At 40.3% G+C, this 21,922-nt stretch overlaps 1 protein-coding gene across 3 annotated transcripts in view; it reads left to right on the top strand.

Annotated features, from left to right (window-relative positions):
- The window catches only part of RGL1 (ral guanine nucleotide dissociation stimulator like 1), a 272,674-nt gene that overhangs the window by 90,128 nt on the left and 160,624 nt on the right, over window positions 1-21,922 (top strand). The window lies entirely within an intron of this gene.

Below are 21,922 nucleotides of genomic sequence, written 5' to 3'. Positions count from 1 at the left end.
ATTCTTTCTGCATGTTCAGGGTCAATATTTCAATTTCTATGCTTGCCAGGAGGGAGAAAGGTTAGTTCCTTCCATCCTAGAATCTTCTCCTGAGTGAAAGAAATGGGAAAAAAGTCAATTAAAAATCTAAACAGGGCAATTAGCTTTCTTCTTTCTTCATCTACCCATCCAGCAAATATATGTGTGTGTATGTACATCATATATATATATATATACACATATTTTTTTTTACAGAGGATAATTTCTCTCTTTATGCTTATTGGAATACTTCCTTTTTGGACTATCTAATTTTGGACTCCACTGTACAGTATGCCATTGAGATTCCTTTCCTTTCTTTCCATTGGCTGCATACTTACTGCTGTCCAATAGGCTAACTCCAAATTTTTAAAGTAAAGAAAAATCCTGCATCGGTCACTTAGCTCCCAGAATTTCACAACTGCCTTAGTCATTGAACAAATCACAAAGCAAGGGAATTAGTTATTTTCTTCTGCCCCAGGGTAATTAAAAAAACTCAAAATCTTCAAGTCTCTTTATGGTCAACATATTTAGCTATGTGGAACTATGCCAAAGGGTCTTATGAGGTAAGAGCTCTCCACTGTGAATCCTCTATATCTGGGTCCCAGAGTCATAAAGAAATTGAGGTTCAGACTTGGGGAAGCATTTTCCAAGAATCAGTGGAACTCTTTAATTTTGCCATGTCACCATAACCCAGACTGTTGTTCAGTTTTATCTGACTCTTCATGACCCTATTTGGGGTTTTCCTGGCAGAGATGGGAATGGTTTGCCATTTTTTTTCTCCAGCTTATTTTAAAGATGAGGAAACTGAGGCAAATAGGATTAAGTAACTTGCCCAGGGACATAGGTAGTAAGTATCTGAAACCAGATTTAACTCATCTTCCTCACTCCAGGCCCAGTTCTCTCTTCATTGTGACACCTATCCACCCAATAATCCAAATACAGGAACTTTTAAGAGGTGAAGAGGAAATTTAAAATGGACAAATTTAGCACATTATGTAGCTTTCCCTAGGTTTGATCATAGAACCACCTAGAGGAGAGGAGGCAATGAGGAATTTTGTTTCATTTAACATTTTTTAATGCTAAAAATTTAAGTTCCTCAAAGGAACCTCTCCTTTTACTCCTTGAACTTCTCTAAATCTGTTACTTCTTCAGTGAGATGTAGATCTTGACAGGAGCCTTGGGAAGAATGATTCTGGATCTTAAAGTATGTTGAGCAGTAGTTAAATGGTATATCATAAACGCTATATCTGTTGGGTTGCTTTTGATATGTAGCTGACATCATCATCTCCCAGCTGTTGGGACTTTTAGATAAGTCAGCTTGTAGATAAGTCAGCTTGTAAGAAACCTTTAGACATGAAAGCCACTCACATGCATGATGTTGCAGACTAATGCAGAAGGTAGAGGGTTTATGGTTGAGCATATTTAAGTGATTTTCCATGATGTACTGTCTTTCGCAATATGACTGTGAAGATTGCTGTCAGATTTTCTAAAGCACCAGAAAGCTGGTGACAGATTAAAGTAAGTCACTAGTTGTGTGACCCTGGGCAAGTCATAAAAGACATGAAAAGAAGAGAGATCAGCAGTCCTGTCCCTGGGTGTCTGGAGTAGAAAGGATGGAATTTTTTTTTTTGTAAATAGGAGTCTAGAGGAACTCACCACTGAAGTTTTTTACATTGCATTGATCACAAGGGCAGATCAGGGACTCTTTCCAGCTACCTTTTTCCTTCACATCTGCCACCAACCAGGTCAGGACCATGATGGTGATCTCATCTGCATCCATGGACTTAATTACCATCTCTGCACTGATGGTGCTCAGGTATACCTATCCTGCCTTGACCACCCTACTGACCTCAGATCTCATATCTCCAACTGCTTTTCAGATATCTAGAACTGGATGTCCAGTAGACATCTTAAACTCACCATTTCCAGAACTGAATTCATTATCTTTCTCCTTAACATACCCTGCCCCCCCAAGTCAGTCATCCAGGCTAACAACCTACATGTCATCCTTGACTCCTCATTCTTACCCACTATATTCAGTCTGTTGCCAAGACCTATGATTTCACTCTTCTAGCATCTCTTGAAGGCACTCCCTTCTTTCTTCTGATACTGCCACCACTCTTGTACAGGCCCTTATCACTTCATGCCTGGATTAATGCAGTAGCTGCTGGAGGGGCTTTCCCTACTCCAGTCCAGTCCAGTCTTCATTCAGCTGTCACAGTGCTTTTCCTAAAGCACTTCATCCCTCCAAACTAGGAAGTGCTCACACAAAGTTCCCAGTAAAAGTGGGCTCAAACTTAGAGAGCACAGGTGGTCAAAGGATAAACTCTCAGTCCGTGGATAATGGAAGTCTTTTTCTCCCTTTGTGGAGTCCTTATGAAGTTTCCCTCAGGTGTAGCTCTCTGCTAGGCTCTGAGGTTTGAAGTCTAAGAGGGAATGCTTGTCTCTTCTGAACTACAAATCCTGGGATGCTCTTTACTTTTAAAGATCTATCACAGATACTGTTGTGGTATGTTTATTGCACTATGAAAAATCCAAATCTGTTTGTGTTTGTATGTATGAGTATAGCTGATGCTAATGTGTCTTCACTAGCATGTTTGCAATCTGATGTTTAACCCTTCTTGAAGTTGTAACAACATTTCTAGTGAATGAATTTTCCTTTGCTTTTCACCTTTTAAACATTTATTTTTTAGAGCTCAAACTTTTCACTTATCCTAACAGCATGAAGATTTTCTATTAACCTTCCTTTACATTTTTATTGAAGGTGTCTTTGATCTAATCAATTCATCACTTCAAATTTTTTTTAAAAAGAAGAATAAAAACATTCCTTCAGATCCCACCATTTCACCTTTGGCAATTTAGTCAGTCAATAAACATTCATATGGCACCTACTGTGTGCCAGGTACTGTGCTTAAGTGCAGGGAACACAAAAAGAAGCAAAAGGCAGTTCCTGTCCTCAAAGAACTAACAACCTAATGATAATTGAATATAAAATCCTATGGTAATCCCAAAGCTAACTCTAATGACTTTTAAAGCATGTGTCTACACTTGGTGGCTATATTACATGACTAATTTAGTGTATTCAACTCTAGGATTTATTTTGTAACTTCAGTAACTTTGCCTTCCATGACATGTTTTCTCCTATCTACAATCTTACCCCTTCTCTGCCTTTTATGGTTTCCTCTTTTCTCTTCTGCTCATTAATGGTTCTTACCCCTCAAGGCTCTTTTATAGACTTTTTACTCTTCTTTTTATTCATCCTCTCTGGTCAGTCATTCAGTTTCATGATTTCAACTCCCAGGGTGTATGCATATTCATGAATCACCAAATGTAAATTTGCCATACCATCTTCAACCTTGCAATAGTCTCACCTTTTCCTTTCCTTTGGAATGTTTACATTAAGATATCTCAGTAGTTTATACAATACAACCTGTAAGTAATCGAGCTTCCTAACTTTCCTTCTCAAGCAGGCAATACACACAAATTTCCCAGGATTGTTGTACCACCATTCCTCCAGATTCATTAGACTCAAAGTCTTGAAATCATTTCTACTATTTTCTTCTTTGGAACTTATATCTAGTCAGTCACTATCTCATAATTGGTTTTTCCAGGATATCTTTCTTATTAACTTCTTCTTTATTCAAACCTGTAACAGCAAGCAAAATAGAATCTTTTGTTGTTTTTATTTTAGACAATCAAGTGCCTCTGATTGAATCTTGCCTTTGATTAATCAAGAGTCTTTAACTAGAAACAGTGGGTGTGTATGTATGTATGTATGTATGTGTGTGTGTGTGTGTATATACTTACATACATATATAGTAGAGTTTTTTCTTTTTTAAAATTTATTTATTTTAAGTTTTCAACATTCATTTCCACAAAATTTTGAGTTCCAAATTTTCTCCCCATCTCTCCCCTCTCCCCACCCAAAACACCAAGCATTCTAATTACCCCTATCACCAATCTGCCCTCCCTTCTAACATCCCTCCCTTACCTTATCCCCATCTTCTCTTTTGTCCTGTAGGGCAAGATAAATTTCTATATCCCATTACCTGTATTTCTTATTTCCCAGTTGTATGCAAGAACAACTCAACAGTTGTTCCTAAAACTTTGAGTTCCAGCTTCTCTTCCTTCCTCCCTCCCCACCCATCCCCACTGGGAAGGCAAGCAATTCAATATAGGCCATATCTGTGTAGTTTTGCAAATGGCTTCCATAATAGTCATGCTGTGTAAGACTAACTATATTTCCCTCCATCCTATCCTGTGCCTCATTTCTTTTATTCTCTCTTTTGACCTTGTCCCTCCCCAAGAGTGTTAACTTCTAATTGCTCCCTCCTCCCATTGCCCTCCCTTCCATCATCTCCTCCACCCTGCTTATCCCCTTCTCCTCCACTTTCCTGTATTGTAAGATAGGTTTTCATACCAAAATGAGTGTGCATTTTATTCCTTCCTTGAGTTAAATGTGATGAGAGTAAGCTTCACATTTTCTCTCTCACTTCCCCCCTTTCCCCTCCATTGAAAAGTCTTTTTCTTACCTCTTTTATGAGAGATAATTTGCCCCATTTCATTTCTCCCTTTCTACTCCAAATATATTCCTCTCTCACTCCTTAATTTCATTTTTTAAGATATGATCCCATTCTATTCCACTCACCCTGTGCTCTCTGTCTTTCTCTCTCTCTGTATATGTGTGTGTATTTGTGTTTGTGTGTGTGTGTGTGTGTGTGTGTGTGTGTGTAATCCCACCAACTACCCAGATACTGAAAAAAGTTTCAAGAGTTACAAATATTGTCTTTCCATGTAGGAATGTAAACAGTTCAACTTTAATAAGTCCCTTATGACTTCTCTTTGCTGTTTACCTTTTCATGCTTCTCTTCATTCTTGTGTTTGAAAGTCAAATTTTCTTTTCAGCTCTGGTCTTTTCATCAAGAATGCTTGAAAGTCCTCTATTTCATTGAAAGACCATTTTTCCCCCTGAAGTATTATACTCAGTTTTGCTGGGTAGGTGATTCTTGGTTTTAGTCCTACTTCCTTTGACTTCTGGAATATCATATTCTAAGCCCTTCAGTCGCTTAATGTAGAAGCTGCTAGATCTTGTGTTATCCTGATTGTATTTCCACAATACTTGAATTGTTTCTTTTTAGCTGCTTGCAATATTTTCTCCTTGACCTGGGAACTCTGGAATTTGGCCACAACATTCCTAGGAATTTCTCTTTTTGGATCTCTTTCAGGTGGTGATCTGTGGATTCTCTCAGTATTTCTTTTGCCCTCTGGTTCTAGAATATCAGGGCAGTTTTTCTTGATAATTTCATGAAAGATGATATCTAGGCTCCTTTTTTGATCATGGCTTTCAGGTAGTCCCATAATTTTTAAATTGTCTCTCCTGGATCTATTTTCCAGGTCAGTTGTTTTTCCAATGAGATATTTCACATTATCTTCCATTTTTTCATTCTTTTGGTTTTGTTTTGTGATTTCTTGGTTTCTCATTAAGTCATTAGCCTCCATGTGTTCCATTCTAATTTTTAAAGAACTATTTTCTTCAGTGAGCTTTTGAACCTCCTTTTCCATTTGGCTAATTCTGCTTTTGAAAGCATTCTTCTCCTCATTGGCTTTTTGAACCTCTTTTGCCAATTGAGTTAGCCTATTTTTCAAGGTGTTATTTTCTTCAGCATTTTTTTGGGTCTCCTTTAGCAAGGTGTTGACCTGCTTTTCATGCTTTTCTTGCATGTCTCTCATTTCTCTTCCCAGTTTTTCCTCCACCTCTCTAACTTGATTTTCAAAATCCTTTTTGAGCTCTTCCATGGCCTGAGCCCATTGAATATTAATTTTGGATGTGTGGGATACAGAAGCCTTGACGTTTATGTCTTTCCCTGATGGTAAGCATTGTTCTTCCTCATCTGAAAGGATCAGAGGAGATGTCTCTTCACCAAGAGAGTAATCTTCTATGGTCTTATTTTTTTTCCCTTTTCTGGGCATTTTCCCATCCAGTTACTTGACTTCTGAGTGTCCTCTCCACACCCACCATGCCTCCAGATCCACCCAGCCAGCACTTGAGGTCTAAGATTCAAATGCTGCTTCCCAGCCTCAGAGCTTTCACTGGGGGTGGGGCTGCTGTTCAGTGTGAGATTAAGTTCAGGTGCTCTGGTGGGGGCAAGGCCGCCCCACGGGGCTCAGTTCCCTCAGGGGGTTTATGCGGAGACCTTCAACAATGGATCCGAGCTCCTGCCTGCCCTGGGAGTCCCTGGTCTGTGGCCGCCTCCACTGCTGCCTCCCAAGGGGGCCTGAGTTATGGGGATACCCCACTCCCCTTTTGGCGAGCCAAAAAGACTCTCTCACTGACCTTTGGTGCCTGTGGGTGGAGGGACCTGTGTGGCTGCTGGAGATTCTGTCCCTGAAGCCTGCTAAGATCTGCTCCCCCCAGTGCCGTGTGGCCAAGGCAGGGCTGGGCTCTGCTCCAGGTCCGAGGCACCATGGACTTTTCGTGTCGGTTTTTCAGGGCTCTCTGGAACAGAAATCTCCTCCACTCCATTGTTCTGTGGCTTCTGCTGCTCCAGATTTTGTTGGGAGTTCTTCTTTACAGGTATTTTATGGGCTGTGGGTTCAGAGCTAGCATATGTGTATCTTTCTACTCCACCATCTTGGTTCCTCCCTTTGGCATTATTGAATTTCATGGCACTTCCCTCATTAAGATGCCTTGGTCTCCTAAAGGAGCTAGTGTAATATCTGTGAAGTACTTAGCAACATTTTTGGTACATAATAAGTGCTTAATAAATGCATCTTTTCTCTTCCCTTACCCTCCCACTTTGTACTGTAGAACCGTGGTATCAAACTCAAATAGAAACAATCATGTACAGAGATCTCTGAAGGCACATACTGACTTAGATAATCACATATTAAGATTATTTATGTTTTATTGTATGATTATTTATTTTGTTAAATAGTTCCCAATTACATTTTTATCCGGTTCTGGCAGCACTCGGGAGTGTTGCCTGCCTGTGTGTGTTTGATACTTCTGCTGTAGAAGTGTGCCAGAAGTCACCATGAGATTCTGGAGGAAGCTCTCAACATTGTTCAGAAGGGAGGAGGCTGTTTCTCATGAGGTAGAATGGGAACTAGAAAGTGGCTTATACCACTAGCTATACTATTTTAGAGTTGCCATCTTGGTTCAGGATGTGGACCTGTGGAGTCTCCAGGGGTGAGACCCATAAACAGTTTGATTTGCATCAGGAACAATTTTCTTCCTAGTGAGATGGTTCAGGGGACTCACTGGGTTGCTTGTGGATGGAACATATGACTTTTCTTCAGTCATTTGCTTCCTTGTAAGACCTAAAGCACCCCTGGTAAGTGATCAGTTTTTCTGTGGCTTGGCCTAATGGTTGCTGGAACTAAGTTTTTGGGCCTACAGTTGCATATGCTCCAGCCAGAGGGTCTGCCAGCACAGTCTAGAATAGGGATTTGATTTTGTGAGACATGATATGTCCAGCCCCAATGGGGAAGACAGGTTTTCTCTGGGATTAGTGGGCAATTAAATCCAGGAATTAAGGTGGAGCAAAGCCAATTCAAGGTGGAATCAATGGAAATGGTAAATTATCTTAAGATCAGGGTCAGAAGTCCAGAGGCAAGAATTCCAAGGGCTAGCCTGAATATAATCAGAATCCAAAAACAGACCAAAGCCAGAAATTTAGATAGGATGACTTTACATGGAGCAAGGTCAGAAGAACAGCACTGTAGGGAAGCATCAGGATCAATGACTGACCATTATTATCATACAAGGAGTCAGCCTCAAACTGTGACCTTTTATCCTGACAGCATGTGATCCTTGTCCCTTTGTTACACAGCTGAGGGCCGCACAGCCTTGTGCTCAGACAGACAGGACGTTGACAATGAATGCCAGAGAGAAAGTGAAACTACGTAACTCATACTCTGCTTCTCTTTGCTCTGTCAAGGAGAATGACCTTTAGACTGAAAAGGATAGACTAAAAATGGTCAAGAGGTCATTGAAATCCAAGATCAGTGAGGAGACACCAAGTGATGACCTAGCTGCCCTAAACAAAGTCACTTTGGATAAATTACACCCTAGAGAACTAAAACAAAAACCAACCAACTTGTATATGCAAATTCTAAACTGTTATTAGTGATCTTTGAGAGAAATGGATAACAGAGAAGGATCAGAGGTTTGGACAAGGGAAAAAGGTGAATTCTGTAAATGATGACCCAATACATTTGGTACTGGTCCCTGGCAAAAATGCACCATCAGTTATTAAATGGATGATTTATGGGGACTTAAAGAAGTGGTCCTTATGAGCCACTGTGAGTTCCTTAAGAAGAAGTCGTGCCAGACTCATCTGAATTTCTGTTTTTTCAAACAGGATCATAGCCTGGAAGATCAGAGAAATTGCCTAGAAAATAAATATGCCAAGGTTTTGGAGGGGAAGCTAACATTCTCTTAGTAAGGTCATCTTTACTGAAAAGATCATAGAGTCATTGATCTAGATCTAGAAGGAATGTTAGAAGTCATCTAGTCCAACCCCTTCATTTTGAGGCCTAGAAAGGTTAAGTTATTTGCCCAAAGCCACACAGATAAAAAATGTGAAAAGGTGGCATTTGAATATAGGTCCTCTGATTCTAGAGTCTGGACAGTAACTAGGTATAGTCAGAACCAGTGTTGATTAATGGATCAACATCAACCTGGAAGGAGTTCTCTAATGATGAACCCTGGGACTCACAACTCTGCCATTCAATATTTTTTTGTCAAAAACTGGAATGAATTTATAGATGTTTTGTCTGTTAAATTTTGGATAACTCAAGGCTAGCAGGCAAGGCCAATATATTGGATGACTGCCTTACTAGCCTGAGACTAAGATGAGGATCTAGACATGCTAGAATGATGACTGATTAAATTTAACAATAATGATAACTAGCATTGATGATGCTTCAAAATTCTATATATATTTCATTTTATTCTCACAACACTGGGGAAGGATATAAAACACTGTCTATTTTGAAGGTTATTGAATATGTGATACCTTGCTGGAAATCTCAGAATCCCAGAGCTAGAAGCAACTTCAGAGGTCAAGTCCAACCCACACCTGAACAATATGTACTTCTACAATATTCCCAAGAAGCAGTCATTCAGCCTTTTCTTGATGACCCCTAGTGAAAAGGAATCCATTTCTTCCTAAGTAAATCAACTCGATTTTTGGAGCTCTCTATTTCAAAATTTGACTCTTTTCAAATTCTGCCAGTGGCCCTTTATTCTTGGCTCAGGTCAAGCAGAACAAGTCTGGTTCCTCTTTCACACAGTGGTTCTGAAACACTCCAGGAGAGCTAGCCTGACCAGCTAAGTCTTCAAATCTAAATATCCTCAGTTCCTTCAGCTGAACCTCACATGATTTGATCCTGAGACCCCTCAACATCCTAGTTTCCCTCCTCTGGATGGTCTCCAGCTTATTGATGTTTTCCATGAAAACTGCACAGAAGACTGTTCCCTATCTGTGTGACCTGACCAGGGAAGATGCAACTTTCACTTTGCTACTCTCTTTGCAGTCTAAAGTTGAATTAGGTTTTTTGGCTTCCACATCACATTGTTGATTCATACTGATTTTACAGAGGACTTTTTATTTACTCCTAGAAGTAATAGGGAGCCACTGGAATTAGTTGAATAGTAGCGTGACATGATCAGGCCTGCCGTTTCAGCAGGATGGATGGGTGTGGGGAGAGCTTTGAGGCAGATGACTATTTGGAAGGTTATTTCAGTAATCTAGGTGAGAGGTGAGGAGAGCCATGTGAAATAGATATTTTGAACTCATGTGTAAGACTACAATTATCTCTATTACATTTCATTTCATTAGATTTGTCCCATTGCTCAATTTATTGAGATCTTTTTGCATCCTGGGTTTGTTATCTATTCTAACTTGGCTATCCCTTGCAGCTTTATGCCAGATGCGAATCTGGCTAGTATACTAGCTCTGCTTTTATCCAGTCACTGATAATTCTACTACATGAAGCACTGATCTGCCTCTTCTCCTCTTGGCCTCTCCTCCTCCCCCACTTTCTTTTTTGCACTATCTGAACATGTGTATTTTTAGCTGTGGGGGCTAAATCGGGTTTACCTGTAAATTCCATGTTCCCCTAAACCAGCACTTCCCCAAAACAATGTTGTCCTCATTTTATTTGTACACTTTGTGAAGTGAATGTGTGTGCAGGTGCCAAGAACCTAGATAGTCTAATCCCTTAAGATCAAAACTTTTAAACCACAGTCCTTACCAGGCTGAGGGAATCTTCCTACTTCCATCTTAATACAATCAGATAAAACCCAGCTCAAAATTTCACTTCCATTCACTCTTAAGCACTCAGTATTAACTACTCAATAGATCTCCAGGTCCTCTGGACTTCTATGGATTTGTTCTCATTGTGTTTCCTAGCATCTTTGAGGCTATTAGGTAGCCCAGTGGATAGAGGTTTGGTTCTGGAGTCAGGAAGATGTGAGTTCAAATCCTACCTGAGACACATCCTAGTTATGTGACCTTGAGCAAGTCACTCAACTTTTGTTTGCCTCAATTTCATCAACTATAAAATGGAGATAATATTAGCATCCCCCTCCTGGGGGTTGTTGTGTGGATTAAATGAGATAGCATGTACAACCACTGCCTCTTAAAACTTTAAAACTTAGAGCCTATTAATAGACAATCTAGACCTAAAGGGATGTGCAGAAATAATTTGTATGATAAAATGAAAACCAAAAATGAATAAGGAATCAAGTTAAAGGATATTTGACACATACAGACATTTAAAAAATCATAAACAGGTAGTTGTAGCTACTTGAAAACTCAGTTTGTGAAAAATATGAAAAGAGAAAGTCAGGGATCTTTTCCTCAAGAATGTTCCCAGAGACAGCAGTGAGGGCTACCTGGCCCTGAGTCTCACCTTGCACATAATGACTGTGTGAATCTGAGCAAGTTATTTAACCTTCTAATTTGCCTCCCTGCCCCAGGTCTCTCCCCACTCCATCCAGTCCACCCTCCACATGGCTGTCAAAGTGAATTTCCTAAAGTGCAAGTCTGATGATGTCATTCCTCTCCTCCCAATAAACTCCAGTGGTTCCTTGTTACCTCTAGAATCAAATATAAAGTCTTATTTTTAAAGGGCCCCTTCTACCTTTCTATGATTCTTATACTTGACTCTCTCCCACCAATTATATAATTAATCACTAGCCCATTTGTTATTCCTTGAGGCCAATATTCCATTTCCTGTGCTTTTTCATTGGCTGCTTCCCTAGCCCCTCATAGTCTTCCTCCTCCCTCAAACCTTTTAGAATCCTGAGCTTCCTTTAAGACTTGGCCTGAGTCCATCTTTTGCAAAAGTTCTTTCCTGGTCCTCTCCTTCAACCTCCACCCATTATTCTGTATGTATCTTGTATTTATCTGTTTATTTATATTTGTTGTTGTTGTCTGACTTTTCAAGACCCCAGTTGGGGTTTGCTTGACAAAGATACAGGAGTGGTTTGCCATTTCCTACTCTGGTTCATTTTATAAATGAGAAAACAGGTAAACAGGTTTAGGGGCTGTGCCCAAAGTCACACAGCTAATAAGTGTCTGAGGCTGGATTTGAATTCAGGGCTGAATTTGAACTCAGGCCTTCCTGACTCCAGATTGGGTGCTCTATCCACTGTACCACTTAGCCACCCTATTTATTTACATATTCTTCTACTACACAGGAAGCTCCTTGAGCACAGGGTCTGTTCTTTCTCTCTCTCTCTCTCTTTCTCTCTTTTTTTCTTTCTCTCTCTCTCTCTCTCCCTCCCTCCTTCTCTCTCTCCCTTTCTCCTTCTCTTTCTCTCTCTTTCTTTCTTTCATTTCTTTCTCTTCCTTCCTTCCTTCCTTCCTTCCTTCCTTCCTTCCTTCCTTCCTTCCTTCCTTCCTTCTTTGTTTCCTTCCTTCCTTCCTTTCTTTCTTTCTTTTCCTGGTACTTGGTCACCACTTGGAACTGTGTCTAATCACAAGTAAGCACTTCATAGATGCTACGTAATCAATGCTTTAACATCTCAGTGCCCAGTGCCTAATACAACTCTTAAGACTATATGTTGCAGACAAGTTGCTGATCTGAAATGACAGAGGGAGCTTTCCTACTCTAGATTCCACAGGTCTGATCCAATGCAATTCTTCTCTGCGAAAAAATTGGTCAGCTGGTTTTGCTTTTCAGTTGTTTTTATTTGTTAGTTTGTTAGAAGGGTCAAATCTAGATAGACAAGACAGGGAAGGAATAGATGTTTATCCCAGGGTGGGGGGAGGAGTCCCCCTCCTCTCTCATTAGTACTATCTTCCCTTTGCAGAACCTATCCACCTACACGACGTCCTCTGGCTGCCCAAACATGTTCTCTCCACAGTGCCACCTTCCTAGAACTGTCCTCTGCTGTGAACCTTTGCTTATCCCCTCTTCACCAAAGTTCACCTGTCAGAGAGCCCTAGGTTCTGCTAAGTGACTGGACACTTAATCTGATCCATGGATTTGTGCTAAGGTGTTAGCTTCCAATTTTATCCTCAGATAACATTTATATTTGAGCACATTTCAGAAATGCCTTTGCCCAGAGCCATGAGGAATGTGGGGATTCCAGCAATATAGCAATGCCAGTGGGGGATGTACTTTTAAATGGAGGGGCCTTTTGGTGCCTCTCAAAAGTTATCTTATACTGTTCTGGTACAGATCCAGTCTGCGCATGAATATAGATCATACTCCTTTGTTCTACTTGAAAAAAAATACAATGATAAATTCTTATAGAATCACAGATTCTCAGATTTGGAAGTTCTGGCAGGTATTTAGTCCAACCCATATCTGAACAGGGATACTTTCTGCAACATCCTCCACAAGTGATCTTGCACCTGTTTGGGGAGAACTCCAGTGAAGAAGAGCCCATTGACCTCCTGAGTTCCAGTCCCATTGCATTTTGGGATAAGGAATGATAATTATTACAAAGCTTTCATTTGCAGAAAGCCCAAACGTGCCTCTTTGCACTTCCCATCCACTGCTTTTAGTTCTGCCAACAAGTTTTCCCTCTCATCTTTGTGTTATCTCTTCACCTTCGTGAAAACAACTATTCTGCCCTAGACCTTCTCTTTTGCAGGCTGAACACCTCTCATTTCTTCAACCTATGTATCTACTTCCTTCATATTACTGTTTGTTATTCTCTGAGTCTTTGGTCTATAAATTTGTCTGATTGTGCATGTCTGTCATTCAAAACTATTTCAAGTGTATGACCCCAAAACACATATTTAACAACTGTATTCCCCTACATTATAAAACCTATGAAAAATAAAAATAAAAAAGGAAATAAGATATTTAAACATAATCATTTTACCAAAACATTTTCCTCTGTTCATATTATTATAATTAATGAGCACACTAATGAATAAATTATAAAATTTTAGAGCAATACAATTGAATATACTTTTTAAAAAACAATCTTGATTTAACATTTTGTGGCACTGTGATTTGAAGGTCTGTTTCTAAGCTCATTTTATATCAGGACTTGGTTTTAATGACTATCCTAGATGAAACGGTAAAGATATACTGTCTAAAATCCTTTGAATCCACAAAATATATAGAATCATGGAATTTAAGAGTTGAAAGGGACCTTACCACTGCTCAAGGCCAAAACAGACATGAAGTGAACACCCACTAGAACATCCCTGATAAAAGGTCATTGAGCCTTTCCTCAAAGATGCCCAAAGAGGGGAACTTGTCAGCTCTCTAGACAGCCCAAGTTACTTTGGGGCAGCTCTACTAGGCCCTTGCTTGCCATGTTCTCTTTCTGTCTTCCCATGCTTTGGTGCATTTTTCTGATTTTTTTCCCACATTTCTGTGTTAGTCATAGGGTGCAGCCTGGCCCAAATCTTCTCTTCTCTAGGCTAAATATGCCGTTTCTTTTAATTGACCCTCATTTTACACAGACCCAAGATCCTTCCCTCTTCTGGTTGGCCTCCTCCAGTTTATGAATGTCCTTATATGGCAGCACTGGGAACTGAGCAAGTCCTCCAAATGAAGTCTAATGAGGTTAGAGTACATTACAGTATTGCCTTCCTATTTCTGTGAACTATAACCCTCTTCATGCAGCCCAAGATTTCACTGGCTTTTTCTGGCAGTCACCCCACACTGATGATTTATAATGAGCTTGTTGTCCACTAAAAGCCCTAGATCTTTTTCAGGTCTGCTGTCTATCCATGCTTCTCCCACTTTATACTTTACATTTATCCCTATTGAATTTTATTTTATCAGATTTAGCTCAGTGCCCTAGCCTAGAGGTATCAAACTTGCAGCTGTGGACTGGTCTCTCAATTAAATTAATTAAAATTCCCAAGTGTTACCTGAAACAAATTAAAATATAATTGGGAAATGTTTAATAAAAGTAATAAAAATACAATACTGAACAGATAATGCTAATTTGTGGTTTTCTAAGTCAATATACAGCTGGTAGGGATCTGTTGAAGTTTTATTCTATTGTCTAGCCTAGCCAGGCTCTTTTGAATCCCTGCTATCTTCCACTGTGTTTGCTCACCCTCCCAGTTCTGAGTCATTTGCAAGTTTGATTAGCATACCACCTATGGCTTTAGGCAAGTTTTTGATAAAAATGTTAAACTACCCAGGCTAAGCACCTTCCATCTCTGGGGTATTCTACTGACAAGTCTCTAGCATTATGTAAACTTGCATTATACAAATTCAGCTTTATGTAAAAAATTCTGAAAGAAATCCACATTTAAAAAAAAAAACTTCTGTTAACTCAGTTACTGCACAGTACAGTGCTCTGTCTCTGAGTATGCCTCTTGAGTAGGCTCCTACCCACACCAAAAAACAAAACAAAACAAAAAATCCCTAAAAACCAAAAAATAAAACAAACCCTCCAAATAAAATCAGAATTACAGAGGCAGGAGACACCCAACACCACTCCATAGCAGGAGGTGGGGCTTGGCTTGAGATCTCTGTGGCCCAGACTGGAGACCTTTGCCTGACTCCTCCCTTCGGGCCCTCTGGTCAGGTCCCTCTGTCTGTCTTTTGTTTGTCAGCCCTCAGGGAATGTGTCTGTCCCTGCCCGTCCCTTTTCCCCCAAGTCTGTGTCCATGGCTGGCCCAGGTCACTTGAACCACTGGTTCACCTTCTCTTTACCAGCACTTGGGGCTCTTCCTGTCTCCCTTCCCTCTTCACATTTGCTGGCAAATTCCAATTAAGTAAAAATCACCTTAAGTATAGGTCTGCTGAACCATCCACTTACGGAAAGAAGAACTGTCCCTACTGGAGACCTGCCATGCTCACATTTAATCATTAACAACTAACTGTTCTTTGAGTCCCACAATCCAATGAGTGCTTAACTTACCTGACTGTATTATTGTCTTATTATTGTCTAGTATCTCTCTATTTTCTCTATAAGAATAGTATGAGATATTTTTATCCAAAGCTTTCCTAAGGTCTAAAAAATGATATCCACATCATTCCTCTCTTCTACAAGTTTTGTCATCCTGTCCAAAAAGGGAATTGGAACAGGCATGACCTGTTCTTGATGAAGCCAGGGGTGGCTCTTTGTAATCGTAGCTGCTCTTTCTATATGTCCACCAACCATCTCTTTTTATTAATCCCTTGGAAAATTTTCTTGGGAATCAAGTCAAGCTCACTGGCCTGTAGTTTGTAGCTTATCTTCTCTTTCCTTTTTTTTTTTTGAAAACTGGAAAAACTTTTGCTTTTATCCAGTCCTCTGCTTTCCATGAGCTTTGCCATGTCACCAACATTGGCTTAGCACTCATTTCTGCCATTCTTTTAGCACACACAAGTGTGGTTCATCTAGGCCAGGGGAATTTTTAGACAGCAGGATGATTGGCAGGTAAAAAGATATTGTTTTGTTCTTCATCTCTTAACACTCAGAAACTTTCCTTTTCAATCTTGAAAAAACTTACTGTTAAAAAAAATGCCCCTTCATTCCTAGAAGTGCCACATCCAACAAGAGGCCTTTTCTGCCCCCCCCATCCCCACCTTGTTAGTACTCCCCTAACCACATCTTTTCCCTTCCCCTCAAATGCCACCCCTCCCACTACCTTGTATTTATTTGTGTACTTCTTTCACATTCTGAGAAATTGAGTTCCTTGAGGATAAGCCTTATTTTTCTTTTGTGTCTAATGATTATTAGGCTTAATTAATGTGCTTAATAATAATGAGTGCTTACTGAAAGCCTCTTGAAGTATCTCTCTTTGTATGTCCTCTTTCTGTTAACGTTTATGTTCCTAAATTGAGCAATAAGTGGCTCCATCCCAAGGACGAATTGGTACCTCTCCCTCCTGCCTTTTTAAAGAATAGTCCCATTAGAGATAATCACAATGATGGAAAGGGCCAAATAAGCAAAAAAAAGCACCTTAGTTTTGAATTCTGCTCCACACAGTTTCCACTTCCTGAATTTTATACCTCTCAGCCCACCAGTGTTAATGGTTATTCCACTACCATTTGGCACCCCTTAATCCCCTCAGTTTTCCAATGGGAACAGAAAACAATGTCATTTTCAGCTGCTTTAGAATTTCCCCACCAGTTACAAAACCCATTAAGCCCAATATCCTAAGCAGGTAGGATTCATTAAAGGCAGTAGAGTGAAGGGTGAGAGAGGTAGGAGGGGTGAAGGGGAGCCCAGACAGCTGGCCAGACCTGGAAAAATGAGGGGGACACACTTCAGCTCCCATCCAGAAATGTTACTAGGCCCCTTCCTTCTCTCCCCAAATGATTAAGGTATACAGCACCCCAATGAATGAATACAATACTCTGAGGAGACACAATTCATTAATATGCTACTAAATATCAATCTTGTGTCTGCAGTTCTTGTCCTTTGACCTAAGGATGACTTCCTGGCAGAGGCTGACAGAACCTGATGGGACCTGCTGGGAAATTGAGGGGTAGGAAGAGGAACGTCAAGAGAGAGGAGGGTGCTGATTGTGGGGCCCTAGTTAGGTCAGCTGAGGTAGGGAAGAGTTTCCTCTTTTGATGATTAAGGGGTTGGGAGGTTACTGTGCCAATGGGGCTAACTTAACCTGAAGTATCTGGAGCAGCCAATTGTTCCTGTGGGTAAGGCCTATATCAAGCACAAAAGGCCTCCCAGACCTGCTCAGTCTCTTGAGATTTTTCAGTTTCACTTCAAGGTCCCACCAAGAAAATAGCAGTATATATATTTTTCTTTTTTTTCTCCTAGCCCCAGGGAAGGTAGAGAAGGTTGATGTCACAATGGGATTATGTGACATTCAGATGACATTAGGGAACAAGTGTCAATCTGTATATTAAATATCAGTAAAGTTTAATTTTTTGTTACTTTATGAGATAAAAAAATAAATAGAAGCTTTAAAATTTTCTCTCTGCTCTCCCCTTGAGGGACATGTATCCCATCTTGGACACTACCCCTTCCCATGCCCTCCAACTTATCATTATCCTCCCTAATATGTGATGTACAGACCTATAGTCAGTAAGATGCTTTCAAATCCAGCCTCAGACACTTACCAGTTCTCTAAGCCTCTGTCTGTCTCAGTTTCCTCAGCTATAAAATAGGGATAGTGCCTACTTTTCCGGGTGGTTGTGAGAATCAGATAAGATACTATAGCTGAGATACTTCTTAAACTTTAACTTGCTATATAAATGTAAGCTATGATTATGATTAAGTGATTAACAGATTGACAACTCAGATGTGGTTCTGGTGTCCATAGAAATATTAAAAGATCCAGAAGGAGACCTTCGGAATGTTGGGTGAATCCTCTGTGGAAGATCGTCTGTGAGGGGCAGATATCCCAAGCATCCTTTCTTGCCTCTCTATGCTACACTCAACCCGGTTTCTTGGCCCTCATTACCCCTCACTGGGACTATTGGTGCCTCTGCTGTTACTCTGATTCCCCTCAAGGAATCTATGTATCAACCAGAAAGTCTTTATTAAGTATCTATTGTGTGCTAGGTCTTGATACTAAGGCAAAAATGAAACAGTCTTTGCCTATATGAAGTTTACATTCTATGGAGAGATAATATAATGTTATTATCCATTTAAATATATAAAAGTAAATGTAGGATCACAACTCCAACTTAGAATATACCAAAGAATATAAAACCAGAAGATCTCACCCAAGGAAAGTCCACTCTCAGAAGTTTTTGACTTGCATGCCTGGAGGATTGATGGGGCTGGCTTGCCATACAGACTCCAAGAACTCCCAGTAACCATTCAAGAGTACAATGCTTGCCTCTCTTGTGCCCTTGTCTGGAAGTGTCTCTGCAACCTAAGCCCTTTCATTAGATACATAGTATCTTGCTCACCCAGTCAGGAGTCACATCTCCATCTAAATACAGAGCTGTCCCTCTCCCACTTCAACTGGAGTAGATAGTACAAAAGGGACTTCATACCCCACAATCGATTATTCAGTTTTTGTTTAAAGACGTCTGATTCAATTCAGTGAACACTGGCTAAGTGACTACTCTGTGCCAGGCATTGTGCTAAATGCCAGTATACAAAAAGAGGAAAAAGACAGTCCCTGCCCTCAAGGAGCTTACAACCTAAGGGAAGACACAACATCCAAACAAAAATATTCAAAGCAAGCTATATACAGGATAAATAGGAAATAATTAAAAGAGGGAAAGCACTAGAATGAAGAGGGATTAGGGAAAGCTTCCTGTAGAAGGTGGACTTTTAGTTGACTCTTAAAAGAAGCCAGGGAAGTAGGTAGGGAAAGTATTCCAGACTTGGGGGACAACCAGAGAAAATGTCTACAGCTGAGAGATGGTGCACTTGTTTGTGGAACAGTCAGAAGGCTAGCATCACTGGATAGAAGAGTACATTTTGGGAAATAAGGTGTAATGCCTGGAAAGGTAGGAGGGGGCTAGGCTATAAAGGATTTTGAATGTTGAAGAGAGCATTTTGTACTGACTACTGGGAGCAGCGAGCTGAGATGATCAGACCTATGGGGAACCTCCTGAGGGACCCCATTCCTCTTGTAATTATTTTTTCCTTAACTTAAGCTTCTGTTTGCCACTTTGCAGCATCTCATTACTCCCATCTTTGCCAAGCAGAATAAGTTTACTCCTTCTTCTGTGCAATAGGTATAGTGATTGGACCTGTGATTTTATTAATTTAAGGAATGCCTGGATCAGGAAACTCTACCAAAGCAAATTGACACCTTCTCTGCAATGTGTAGACTTAGAGAATGAGATATCCTGAGCCCCACGAGTTTAAGTGCCTTCCTCAGGGTCATTCAGCCAATCACCTCCCAGTTGTTCCAGTTTAGACCCTTATCACCTCTCACTGGGACTAATGTAGTAGCTTCTTAATTGATTTCCATGTATCTAGTCTTTCTCCTCTCCAATCTAGGTTTCACATGGCTGTGAAATGAACATTTCTAAACTAAAGTTTTGACTTCTGCTTAATAAATTCTAATGGTTTCTTGTCTCTAGGATAAAATATAAACTCCTCTGTTTGGCATTTCACAACCTGGCTCTAACCTACCTTTCCAAACTCATTATACATTATTCCCCTTTACCTATTTTATGATCCAGTCAGACTGGCCTTTTTGAAGTTCCTGCCATATGTTATTCTATTCCATGTCTCTGTGGGCCTTTGTACCTGGAATTGTCTTCCTCCTTGCCTTGGTCTCTGGGAACCCTTAGCTCAAGTGCCATTTCCTTTAAGAGGCCTTTCCTGATTTCCTCCAGTTAATCAAAACATCTCTTCCTCCTCCCCCCCTTTGTATTTTTGTTTATATCCTGAACTTACATATGAACATGTTACCTGCTCCTATAGAATTTAAACTCTTTAAAAGCTAGCTAACTTTGTCTTTGTTTCTCTAGCCCAATGCCTGGAACATAATAGGCACTTAAAAATGCTTGTTGTCGGATTGGTTGAGTACAATTATAGGCTGCACCTACTTTTATATAAGCCAAATTTTAGGGAAAAATGTGGTCTATATTGAGACCAGTATAATAAGTGACTACATGATCTTCCTTATGATAGAGCCATTTTTTTGATCTGCTTATTAACTTTTAGACACTGACTCAGAAATTATAAGGCATATGGTAGAAACAGATCAATGAAACAGTTATTTAAAACCAACCTTTGGAATTCTGTGGAGAAAAACAATTTTAAAATGACTGAAATGTTATGTACCATACCTTTTCAGAGTGGTTCTGGTTCATAGAGTAATGAACATGCTACATGATGAACTAGCTGGGGCTATGGATAGACTACTAGATTTGGAGCCTCAAAGTCATTTCAATCAATTCTTTGTGACCCTGTTTGGGGTTTTCTTGGCAAAAATACTGGAAGTAGTTTGCCATTTCCTTCTCTAGCTCATTTTATATATGAGAAAACTGAGACAAACAAGACTAAATGACTTGCCCAAGGTCATACAGTTAAGTTAGGAAATGCCTGAGGCTAGATTTGAACTCAGAAAGACTCATCTTCCCAATTCAAGATCCAATACTCTAACCACTTTGCCACCTAGCTGCCTCTGAAAGGCCTGGGTTCAAATCCCATTTCAGAGCCTTCCTTGCTATGTAACTTGGAACTAGTCACTTCATCTCATCAACAAAATGGGGATAAACACAACCAAAGGGCACCACTCACAGTGTTGTTGTGAGGGCTAACTTGTAATTACTAGTTTTACAAACATATGTGTAATTTGGGAGAGAGGGCAAACAGGGATAAATGAATTATTAGAGTGGAGAGTGAGGAGGCTGGGGGAGGAGTTCTAAATCTATGTAGGGAGGGACCATAGGAGTCATCAGATTTCCTCTTCAGAAAGTTTTTCCTAGGCTTGGCATCCCAACTTTCCTAGAATTATAAGGTTTGGAGCTGGAGGGGGCCTTCGACACTAGCACTATGTGGTGACCAGAGCTCTGGTGTCCCTGAAGTAGCAATTGTTCACCATTACCATAACCTCTTCTCTTCTTCCCCCACCTCACCTACCCTCAAGTGAGGTGAGGAATGGTTTGAAATTCAGTTTATACCCTGATTTATGTAGTTTATGTGAGGGAGATACTAGTAGCAACCTAGTATAGTAGAGAGAGGCCTGGGTTGCCATCCTGACTGCTAATTCCCTGCGATCTTGGACTAGGCATTTGACTTGTCTGAGCCCTAGCTTTTTCATCTGTAACCTAAGGATAATGCTAGCTCTCATTCTACCTGGGGGGGAGGGGGGCGGGAGGGGTACTGTGAAGAGGCAATGGCTATAACTTATTTTTATAATTTTAAGTTTTTATTATTTCCAATGAGTGAGGGCCTGGAAGAAAATGGGCCTGGGTTGAAATAAGGGTGGGCCTTAGGAATTCACAGCACCTAAAGGAATGCCTATAGTAGGAGGGTTTTTTTAAAGTGAATTTAAGCTGATTTAAAGACAGATAACACAGATGGGATGAACTTAAGAAGTTTGGGGAGTTGGTTTAGAGGGTACATGTGACAGGTATGGATTTCTGGTACATAGAGTTAGGGCCTGGACCTGTGATTTCATTGGAATAGAGACTTCCTAGGTAAGGAAACTCCTAACCATGCAGGCCAGCACCTTCCCTTGCAACTTGTAGCAGTCTTAGACAGTTGTCTAGAATACTGAGAGGTTAAATTCAGGGTCTCATTGCCAGAACTTGAAGCCAGGAAAACTTGAATCCAAGTCTCCTTGGCTTCCAGGACAGCTCTCTATCCACTATGCTGCCTCTTGCTCTGGTTCGTACTATTTATAATCATTTGACATCTCTTAGGTGGCATTGTATAGTAGAAAGCATACTGGATTTGAAGTCAGAGAATCTGGAGTTCAAATTTTGGTACTGTTGCTGGCTACCTTTGTGACTTTGGGCAAATCACTTAACCTTTCTGGGCCTCAGTTTCCTCATCTGTAAAATGAGTTAGACACCTAATCTAACTCTTCTGAGG

Source organism: Notamacropus eugenii, chromosome 2 (assembly GCF_028372415.1).
Source record: "Notamacropus eugenii isolate mMacEug1 chromosome 2, mMacEug1.pri_v2, whole genome shotgun sequence".
In the NCBI taxonomy this organism is placed as follows: Eukaryota; Metazoa; Chordata; class Mammalia; order Diprotodontia; family Macropodidae; genus Notamacropus; species Notamacropus eugenii.
The sequence above is the reverse complement of the archived record's forward strand: the minus strand, read 5'-3'. Positions and strand labels throughout refer to the sequence as shown.